Raw genomic sequence first — 12078 nt, forward strand, 5'->3', positions numbered from 1 at the left:
AGTCATATACTTTGGTGAGCTCAAACTAATCATTTGGTGTAGCTTGTTCTTAATTATTAATTCTTTATGCATCAATAATACCCTCATGGTACCCCAGACCAATGCTCACAAAAGCTACACTTAAACTGACATCATACTCATGTCATATGCAATGAGTTACGTATTTCCAACTTTGTAATACAAAACCAAAATTTTGTGCTCATATAAGCACCGCAATTTCATATTGCCACACTTGCAACACAAATCTCAAACTAAGAAAAAACATGCATACTCAAACCACATAATGCCATACTTGCACTATTAACATAACATCAACTTCCATCAATACATACTAAAAAGGAATGAACACACCCATATGCATCACACTATGCATGAAACGGATCCCTCCTTGGACTACCAAACACATACCAATGCATCAAACCCAAAAACATAGCAAACATAGGTCTCCTAGCCTGTTCCCAGGTTGATTCACTTGAATCCCAAGCTTAACCGCTCTTACCTGAGCCCAAGATATCAAGAAATCAAATCTGGTACACAATAATCGACTCTCCCCTAACTGGAGTCAACTCTCCTCAGTAGGAGTTGATTCTCCAAAACCAAGAGTCAACTCCTAGAAAATAGGAGTTCACTCTCCAAAACAAGGAGTTGACTCCTCAGGAAGCAGAAGTTGACTCTCCAAGAAGCAGAAGTTGACTCTAACTTAGCAAGAGTTGTCCCTGACAGGAGACGACCCCCAGAAATAGGGGTCAACCCTTGGGTCTTCCTAACAGTCTGTGAAGTAGCAAAGGAGTCTGTGAAGTAGCAAAGGTCGACTCTTGCCTAGCAGGGGTCAACTTTTGTGCTTTGCAAACTTGGGTAGCTCCGTTAAAACACTATTATGAACATCCTAACTCCACCCAACATTAGTTTTACCCTATCAAACTCCACCCCAACCTCCTAGGGTGAGACAAAATGAACCAAACATGCATAATTCATAAAAATCTAAGGCATAGAACAGTTCTTAGCCACCAAAATCATGAATACAATCTTTAACTTCAAAAGTTAGAACATACACACTTGCAAACAAAAGTTATACATTTTTTGAACTCTCAAAATACATGTTTCATTTTCAAAACTCTACTTATCATTCCCATCATAGTTCTTTAACTAAGGAGCCAAAAACTAAGACAATTTAAATCATGCAAATTCAGAAAACATGCTAAAACATATTTTCATGGACATAGAGCATGTTGTATGTGAAATCTCAGAATTATAGACCTATAGACATGCTTTTTTCGCAAAATCACAGTCTTGAACCTAAGGAAAAACACTCAGGAAGTACCCAACATGCTAAAGCAATTTTTCAAATCATGGATTTAGCATTAAATATATAATTTTTTCAGAAAACTCTTTTCCTAGATATGGTTTTCTAAATACATGCATAACATTTCTCTACATGTTGCATACTTCCTAGAGGTCATGGGAATAGAGCATCATAAAAATTGTCCAAGGACATCGAAAGATGCAACCAAAATCAATCTCAGATTTGCCCTAAATCCGCAAGAATTCCCAAAGGTACCAAAATGTTCAACTACCACGTAGTTCTACAACATAACCTCTTCCTTCTTACAATAAAAGCTCAGTAATGGAGTGAGAGGGTAAGAAGAAGAAGTTGAGTGAGTGGGAGGAAGAGGATGACATGGTCTGCATTAGTGAAGAGGAAGAAGGTGAGAGAGAAGGAATATATATAACATGGGAAAGGAGAATAGATTAAAACTAACCCCATATTCTAATCTCATTTTAAGAAGGGTGAACATGGCAAAGGATGAAAAAGGGTGGGGCCACTTGGCCTCTACTTAGCACCAGAGACAACAATGCCTTCAAATGAGAAAAGAATCCCAGGTAGGGCCTTTGCCTATTGAAAATACCCCCACAAGCATCCTAATTTACAACTCTACCATAACCTTGAAAAACCAATATATTTTCCAAAAATTCTTTTTATATCCTTATGACAAAAATACCCTCAACCATTAAAACGAATATCAGGCATGCCCTTTTGCCGAAAATACCCATCGACTTTTCCAAAAATGATGATTATGCCCCTCAATCACTATAAATCCAATTCAAGCCCAAATCGACCAGTTTGAGATCTAGATCGATGAGAAACAATTATTTATCAAAAATAAAATATTCATAACACAAAAATACTTATATTTAATTTGAAATATAATCATATTTCTGTGTCTAAAAAACTAGGATGTTACATATATCAGACCCCAACACACGACCCTAGGTCCCTCTAGAAGCTCTGAACCAGGTCCTCTCAGATATGGACTGAAAACCCTACTTAAACGACTTACCTGATCTAGTTTTGACCTACCTGATTTAGCTGTTTGACCAATTTTTTCCATACCTCCCAAATAGATGTATCATGACATAGATCCTTGGGTTGCGGGTGTAAACACCCTAAATTTTCCACATCCATTCTCAAAAAATACTCCTCAGGCAGTGCCAACCCTGTTAGGTCAGTGTAGGAGTCAAACCCCAAGTCAGTTTCAAAAAATCATCATTTTACCCATTTTCAATAGAAAAATTACCATTTTACCCCTAGGTCATCCCAAACCCCAGTCAGTCGGAGTAAACCAAGCTTATTGGTCAGTTCAGAATAGTTAAAATATCAGTCATCTCAAGCTCATCTGAGCTCACAATGAACAAACCATTTTCATTTCTGACCATTCTTGCCAAAATGGGATCATTTCTTCAGAAATGAGCTCATTTCTCAATCAAATCCAAGCCAATTGTCTCTGAGTCCGTCATTCATAGTCAGTTGTAATCTCCAGAGTCTAACTTCAGCTCACCAGGAGTTTGAGTGCTCCAATTTCAGTTCAAAACCATTTCCAGGTGTCCAGGAGCCCATTTTAGTCCATTTCAGCTCATTCAGCTGAAATTGAGCTGAATCCAGTTAATTGAGCTAGTGTTCGAGCTTCAATTTTAGTTCATCTCAGTATTACCGATCTTTATCCCAGCCAATAGCCACCAGCCGGTTCAAGCTCCAGCCAACAGCCACCAGTCAGTTCAAGCACTAGCCGATGCCCCCTTTTGAAGCCTCCATCCCTTCAAGTTCAGCCAGACCCCCCTTTGAAGCATACATCCCTTCAAGTCCAGCCTTCTCCACAACCGGTTCGACTAGCACAACTCCTTCAATCTTCTAACAGCCACGTCAAGGTGCAGCCCTCATTCACCAAGGCAGCCACTTCCTCAAGCTTTAGTTCCAGCCGGTGCAAGCACAACCCAAGGTAAATCATTTTTTTCTTTTTTTCTTTTTTTTCTTCATATTCCTTCTTTTCATAAAAATATCATTGTGAACCCAGTCCCAAGCTGGATTCACACGTTTGATTTTATTTCATAAACCTATGCCTTTGATTTGGTTGCTAAGGCTGCATATAGGAAAAGATCCGTCCCATACATGGATCAGATCATTCCTTCCACAACTAAAAAAAAAAGAAAACTATGATTCATATGCCCTGTTCATCTTTGTTTTTTTATTTTTAATGTTCTCATATAGGTAACGTGTGCTAGGGATCATATGTATTGCGTTTAGTTGTTCGACATTAATTCTAATAGTTTAATTAACATATGCTTTTCAGTTCGTAAAGGCTGATTCGGGTGTCCAATCCAATTATGATTTCATGCTCAAATTTTTGTTTAAAATTTTTGAGTTTTTCATGATAGATGCATATATGTGTTTGTAATTCTCTGTAAAAAACCCAGATTGATTTAGGTTCTACAACTTTATTTCAAAAATCAAATCTCAATTCGGGTTTTGGACAATTCTCTGAACTTTCAATTTCTGCTTTAGCAGACAAGAACCTCCGACACCACCTTTGTGGAAGATTCGGATTTTCCTCCAAAAATCATAGTGGATTTATAATCGAATCTACTAATGATATGAAAGTTTTTAGGTTTTTTCAAGCAGTTTCGACTTCTATCAAATATCGAATTTCCCAGACCTTTGGGAAAATCTTGATTTTCCTTTGTCAGGGTATAAACAGACCCTAATGCATCAAGTCCGTTCAATCCGTAGCTTTTCTGCAAAAACTTTCAACACAAAAGTTGTTTCTAACATATTTTCCTATCATTTTCCAAAATTTTGGGATTTTTGGAACTGTTTTAGTATTTTTCCCGAAATTGTATTTTCTGTCTAACAGATTCCAATATCCAGAAATTCCAGAGATTCGGGTCTCTGATAACAGTGTGACCTTTTTCAAACCGTAACCCGAATCCCAATGGTGTGAAAATATCAAATTTTTTTATGTCTGTCAGAAACATTTTCTCACAATTTAGGCCCTTTTCCTATCTGTATGCTATTTTTCCATATTTTCTACCGAAACCTGTCTATTTGCCCTAAATCCTAGAGTCGTCGGATTCCGATCCAAATTGCCAGAGCTGTACAGCTCAGGCCATAGGTCCAACCCAGAAAGTGTAAAAGTAAAAAATATTTTCCTAACTGTCCTCTATCACCCCATAAAATTTGAGAAATTTTTATGGAAGTTTGATATCCGAAATCCTCTTTAGAATCAACATTTTAGGCAAAATTCTGTTTTTTAAAGGTTTTTAGCTATTTCTTATATTTAAAAATACCAAAAAAATATATTTTCGAGCTCCATTCTGTTTATAAGGTTAGTTTAGATGTCCATGCCAAATTTGGCTTAATTTCAAGTTCATTTGTTCCATGTGTTAGTTTATCTTTAAATTTAGAAGCGAAAATCATGTTAAATGTGATATTTTCGCCATTTTAGGGTTTTTATCATGCACATAAATATGTAGAATCATATTAGGGTTAATTTCAATGTCATTTGCATTTCATATTTTTCAATTTTGCAAAATTTATTTCAGAAAACCCTGGTTTCAAGGCCATAGTCTTGTTATTAGGGGTATTTTGGTCATTTTGACCTAAATTTCGAAATTTCAATCTTTAATTCTTCAAACTTTCATGCATATAATTATATTTCATCATATTATATTTGATTTATTTCATTTGATTTTCGAAATTCCAAAATTTACAAAAATTCTTTTAGAAAACCCTGATTTCAAGGTCATTAGGGGTATTTTGGTCATTTTGACCCCAATTTCGAATTTTCAAGTTTATTTTCAAAATTAATTCATTATTTATCATGTTTATATCAAAGTGGGTATGAATTTGGGTTTACATCTGAATAATATCCGATAATTTTCCATATTTTCGGATAAATTCAGAAAAATCTATATTTTTGTGCTAACCTTGTTTTCTAGTTTTGCAGGAACATTCAAGAAGAATGCTTAGTTATTTTATTTCTTTATTTTATTCAATTCAATGTAAAAAGCAATGTAATATTTGGAATAAGAGTTACATTTCTGCTTAGAATAGGGTTGCATTGCATATAGTTTAATTTCTGCAAATTTCAATATTTGATGTATGATTCATGCACATTTATTTCAAATTCACTATGGTTTACACAAATGGCACGTGCACAAGCTCTTATGGAGTTTATAAACTCGGTGGGACTCGTATTTATAGCCATAGTCAGAATACGAAGAAAACTAAGATTTATGATCTTTATATTAGCCACTTTTAGCCTACACATTTAGGCTAACTTCAAAAATGCATTGCATTTCTCAAAGTTTCAAAAGGATTTCCCAATTCCTCAATTGAAGTTCCCTTTTAAATTCATATTCATTCATTCATATTATTCAAATTGCATTGTTTTCAAATTCATTTTCAAACTTCAATTTCAAAAAAATCAATTTTCTCAAGGATTTACCAAGTTTCTCAGGATTAGATTTTCTTAGAATTCTAAGTTTTCAAATGACATTTCAAAGCATTTCCCAAGTTCAAATCAATATTTCCAATGTTTTAAAATTCTTAAATTTCAAAATCCCAAGTTTTCAAAAATCGATTTTCTCAGATTTTCCAGTTTTCTTGAGAATTCATTTTCCATTTCAAAAGTCTTTTTCTAATGAATTTCTTAGATTTTCTCAGAATTCTCAAATCCATTTTCTTAGAAAAAAAAAATCCAAATCTCAAAAATCGATTTTTCAAAGTTCAAGTTTTCCTAAGAAATCACTTTCGAATGCAAATTTCTGATTTCCAATGAAATTCAATGATTTTCCCAGGAATTCTAATTTCAAGCACTTTTCCAATCATTTTCCAAGCATATTTCAACTTTCCAAGCAAACATCATCCTTTCAAACTTGCATTATTTTCAAAATTCCATAGCACATGCCTGATTCTTTGTGCATTCTAGGAAAATAGAGCATAATTTAGATAATTTAACTTAGTCAAAGCACATATTTGATCCTTGGTTCAATTACCTCTGGTAAAGGCGCAAGAAACGATTGAACCTCGTACCGACAGACGGATCCCATTCCACGGAATTTTCCCACAAATTTTCAAAACGGAGACAAGTAATTTTCAAAAACCAATTTTCAAAACTTTGGTCGAGTTTGGCTCACGAAATTTGTTTCTCTCTCGCAAGGGAGAGGGATGAGAAATTTTGCGATGATAACAGGTTTGGCGACCGTGATGGGACCTGTCTTCGCCTGATCAATTGTGTGCTAGACTTAGTTCAATTATCGAAATCGTGTTCTATGGAATGTTAGCTTTTACTTTCTGATATCATGTGAACCTAGGAGCCTAGACTTGAACCCAACTGACATGGATTGCATATAAACTAGGCATGGTTTGGTAGGACCAATTGAGGAAAATTATTCATGCTCACATAGACTTAGGTCTGAAATACAACACTCCTCAATCTAAGAATTGTATGAAAACAATGTTTGCTTCTTCAAAAAAATTTCAAAATCTCTCTCTTTAGGTTTTAGAGCCCTCTGTTTGTCTGCATGTGATCATTTTTCAAAAACCACCACACCTATGTCTAGCCGGTCTTCACGTTGTTGGGCTCTCTTCGAGAACCATAGTTTGGAACAGAGCCTCACAACTGGGCCACTTATTTGGGCTAACGCCCCCTGCCACATACCAAGGGCCATAGTCCAACGCATATCGGCAGGTGCTCAAGGATGTTGGGAAAACACAAGCCTAGAACCAGAGATAAATTTTTGTGCCACGTATTTCGAGTTTCAGCTCAAGTATATCGCATAACTGGATTGAACACAGATGATCTGAGCCTAGAGTCAAGATTAGGGTCCTACAACTCTTTTAAAATTGATGCATTTAGAGTCAGTTTCTTAGGGATTGCTGTATGTGCATAATTGTTTGTAATTGAATGTATGATATTCATTTTCATCTTATTTTTCCATATTTTTCTCATTTTTTCAAAAATACCGAGCAATTTTCTAAAATACCTCATTTTCCATCTTTTATGGAGTATCTCAATTTTCTCAAAAAACCTGGACGATTTTTCCAAATTATCAACTTTTTCTTCAAAACTCCATGTGATTTTTCATTTTTTCGTTCCTCTGGACTTTGAATTTTCAGCATTTCACTTTATCCTGCCTGCAATTTTCAAAATTCTTGTATTTTTCCAAAGCCTAATTCCAATCTTCCTATCTTTCACACCAATGACATTCAGTCAACTCGACTCTATCTTTCCTAAGGGTCACATCTCCTACGAGGTGCGACAAAGTCTTCCTAAGCATCGAGCTATTAGCACCGGACCATTCTTTCTTCAGTGGTACTATACTTGATTCAAGAACTTCTCTCGTATGTTTTCGGACCACTTGAGCGATTGTGGGTTGGAACTGAAATCCGTAGTGGGAAGTTGGCAGTCAACGACAATCTGATTCATGCATTAGCAGAGCGGTAGAATCCGCACACTTGCACATTATGGTTTCCATGGGGCGAGATGACCCTGCTGATGGATGAGTTTTTAGAGATCATGGAATTGCCCGAGCCAGCCGGTCAGCCTAGAGATCCATTGGAGCAGTAATTTTTTATCAATGTCAAGGGTCTGAACCCTAAAAATGCTTTAGTTCGCATGACAGAACGTAAGTCTTGGCCACTGATTGAGGAAAATAAAAATGAACATGTGAACCTGATCGAGATCTATTGACTGTATGGGGCATTCGCAGAAGTTAGCTCATTATCCAGAACAGCTCGAGAAAGAATTCAATATGCGATGGTCGTATGCACTGAAGGGCTCGCTTTCTTCTCAGATATACATATGTGTATGACAAGCAGTTCAAGCTACTTGGCCCATTTTCCTGTACCTACTACTATCCAGAGTGATGCGTCAAACAATTTTCTTGGAGACAAAAGCGCATAAAAGCTCGACTACTATCAGGGGTTATGCCAGAGTTCGACCTTGCATCAACATAGTGGTCTGAAACATACCATTCTGCCAGATATGACTGCGATTCTTTCATCATTCTCACTCTTTTCCATGGTTCTCGTGTCCCTGCTGATTATAAAGAGTGGTGGCAAATTGTCTGTCCGCCCCCTCTTTCCCAAGTTTATTATTGATGCAATCATATTTTTTCTTCAAAAAAAATCCTTAAATTTTCATTCTATCATGGTTTGACGACCTCGCCTAGGTGACAAGGCATATTTGCAGTTGTTCGTTCTCCTCACAAAGAATGACAACACAATTGTCGTGAATTCAGCGACAACCCAATCCCTAGTAATGGGATGTTCTTCCAATTATCTACCAAATTCTCATCAAATATTTTCCCTATATTCATTTCTATCCTGAATCTTCATCATCAAAATTTAATCATCCATCTCATGCTGTAGAGAGCATTAGTATTCTCAAGTGGTTCAGATCAGATCAAGCAAGAAAACACCACTCTGTCAATGCATCAGTGATTTTAGAAGCAGGCAAGAAGAAATGAATTCTCCAAGATCTGCCATAAGACAGAGTCTGAATGATAGGGATGACATTGATCCTGCTACATATCAGATGTTCAAGAAAATGATGATTAGGATGATGTCTGAGCAAGCTGAAGACAGTCTCAGAAAGGCTCCCATCAAGGAGAAGACATATGTCTTCTTCTCTCAGAATATCACTGGCAAGAGCAACAAGCGATCCGGCACATGTCTGTCTGATATTTTATTCTCGTCGATGTCCTCTATCGTCGTAGATTCAGTTCTGAATATTCCAGATGCCTAGGCGAGGATGAAGGCAAAGAAGTCATGTCGGAGGCAGACAAAGGCATTTGCGATGGTCACGTCAGCTACCAAACTCTTATCAAGCAAATCGTCTGGGCAGAATATTATTAGAAGACTATGCGGCAATATTTCTACCATTTTATGAAGAAGTGTGCTCTATGCCAGATGCATTCACCTTCCATTCATACATCAACAACATATTTGCAATTTGTCATCTCTCTATGGCCATTTTCTATGTGGGCCTTTGATGTTGTGGGCCCCATCACTCCTTCTGCTTCAAATGGTCACAAGTATTTTCTTGTTGCAACAGAATATTTCACTAAATGGGTAAAAGCTGTCACCCTACGCACAGTAGAAGGTCGACATGTGGTCTCATTCATCCACAAGAATATTTGGTGTCGTTTCGGCATACCGCATGACATTGTGTCAGATAATGGCAGTCATTTCAAGAATGAGAGAATGAGGACATTTTGCTCAAAGTTCAGAATTCAGCAACGTTTCTCCACTTACTATTATCCTCAAAGGAATGGTCAGGCAGAGGCCACCAATAAAATTCTGATTAGAATCCTAGAGCGAACTTTGGAGACAGATCGTGACTGGCATGAGAAGATCCATGATGCATTGTGAGCATACAGAACCACCATTCGAACTCCAACTAATGCTACTCCGTCAGAACTTATCTACGGAACTAAAATAGTACTGCCTCTACATGTTCAGAAACCTACCTTGAAGTTCGCATCACTGCTAGAGTTATCGCTTGATCAGTATCAACAACAGCGACTGGTATAACTTGATTTGCTCAATGAAAGAAGGCTCTGAGCAGCAGAGCACGCTCAATCATATCGCCAGAGGGTCAAAGTTTGTCATTGAAAGGAAATTCTGAGTCAATGATCTAGTACTCAGATCAACGGCCTATCTCAAGCACTGCCCGGGTGGCAAATGGTCGCCGAATTGAGAAGGGCCCTATGTTGTCGAGGAAGCATTACCCTGCAATTCATATCTGCTCATCAATGCCGATGATGTGGAATTATCAGACCTTATCAATGCTCAACATTTGGAAAAAATCTATACTTAAATTCTCTATTCCATCCTTTGTAATTCCTTAATATATTTTCTTCAATAATGGTCAAATTCTTCTTCCCCTATTACACTGGGGCATTATTTTGAAAATTGTCTTCAAAATGTCCTGTATGCAGGCGAATCACACAAATCTCTCATTTTGCACGCATGTGCACCCATTTACAGCATTTGCATGCATTCATTCGCATTCATTTGCATCAATTTGCATTTGCATCAAATTCATTTCCCCTTTAGGTTAAGGGATAAACCTGAACTTCTCCTTCAGGTTAAGGGATAAACCTGAACTACCCATTCAGGGTAAGGGATAAATCCTGAGACCCCGACAATTGTCTAAGTCATCATGAGGATAAAGACTGAAAATCTCTCATCATAATCAGTTGGGTAAATTTTCAAAAATCCAGTGTTCGTGCTGGTAAGATTTTCAAAAACCAGTGTTCGTGCTGGTAAAATTTTCTAAATCCAGTGTTCGTGCTGGTAAATTTTCAAAATTCAGTATTCGTGCTGGTAAATCTTCAAAATCCAGTGTTCGTGCTGGTAATTGTTTAAAAAACAGTATTCATACTGATCCATTTTCAAAATCCAGTACTTATACTCGTTCATTTCCAAAATCCAATATTCACACCGGTACATCTTTCAAAATCCAGTTGTTATTGGTAGGACTTTTAAAATCCAATTTTTATTGGTCCAACTTTCTAAATCTGGTTTTACTGGTTAATGTTTTCAAATCTAATCCATGCTGGTGTAGTCTTCTTGCGGGATTCGAGTTTCGACTCGAATTTTCTCTCCCTCGGGATTCGAGTTTCAACTCAAATTTCTTTTCCTTCTGAATTGGTCTAGAAAATTAGAGTTCTGACTCAAAACTTTCTTCTAAATCCAATTCAAATGTCCTAGAATTGGTCTAGAAAATTAGAGTTCCGACTCGAATTTTCTTTCAAATCCAATTCAAATGTCTAGAATCGGTCCAAAAGATTAGAGTTTCGACTCAAATTTTCTTCCAAATCCAATTCAAATGTCCTAGAATTGGTCTAGAAAATTAGAGTTCTGACTCAAATTTTCTTCCAAATCCAATTCAAATGTCTAGAATTGGTCTAGAAGATTAGAGTTTCGACTCGAATTTTCTCCCAAATTCGATTCGCTTGGCTTTCCTTTAAATGTTTGAACTCCTACTCAAACTTTTCTGCAATTTAGTAATTGGTCTAGAAGATCCAAGTTCCGACTCGAATTTTCTTTCAAAACCCAATTCATTTAGTTTTCCTTGAAAATTTGAATTTCGATTCGAATCTTTCCTCAAAACCCGGTTTAGCACCTGGTCCATTCAAAGCCCACAAGTTGAATCCTTCCTTCTTAAACTATGATTCTTAGGTTAAATTCCTATGGAATTGATAGTTCGTAGGTCAAACCCCTGCAAAACCAATGTGATTTATAGGTTAAACGCCTGTCAAACCAATACGACTCATAGGTTGAACCCCTTTTTCAACCAAAGTTCATTCTAAACCCAGTTTAGCACCTGGTCCTTCCAAACTCAGTTTAACACCTGGTCCTTCTAAACCCAGTCTAGCACCTGGTTCTTCCAAAACCCGATTTAGCACCGGTCCTTCCCAAAGTCCAATCTTTGAATTGGTCCTTCTAAACCAAGTTTAGCACCTGGTCCTTCCAAACCCCTATTTAGCACCGGTCCTTCCCAAAGTCCAATCTTCAAATTGGTCCTTCCAAACCCGATTTAGCATCGGCCCTTCCCAAAGTCCAATTTTTGAATTGGTCCTTCTAAACCCAGTTTAGCACCTGGTCCTTTCAAAAACCCGATTTAGCATCAGTCCTTCCCAAAGGCCAATCTTTGAATTGGTCCTTCCAAATCTGGTTTAGCACTGGTCCTTTCCAAAAACCAATATTCGAATTGGTCCTTCCAAAACCCGATT

The sequence above is a fragment of the Nuphar pumila genome, chromosome 3, assembly GCF_984573655.1.
Source record: "Nuphar pumila chromosome 3, dmNupPumi1.hap1.1, whole genome shotgun sequence".
In the NCBI taxonomy this organism is placed as follows: domain Eukaryota; kingdom Viridiplantae; phylum Streptophyta; class Magnoliopsida; order Nymphaeales; family Nymphaeaceae; genus Nuphar; species Nuphar pumila.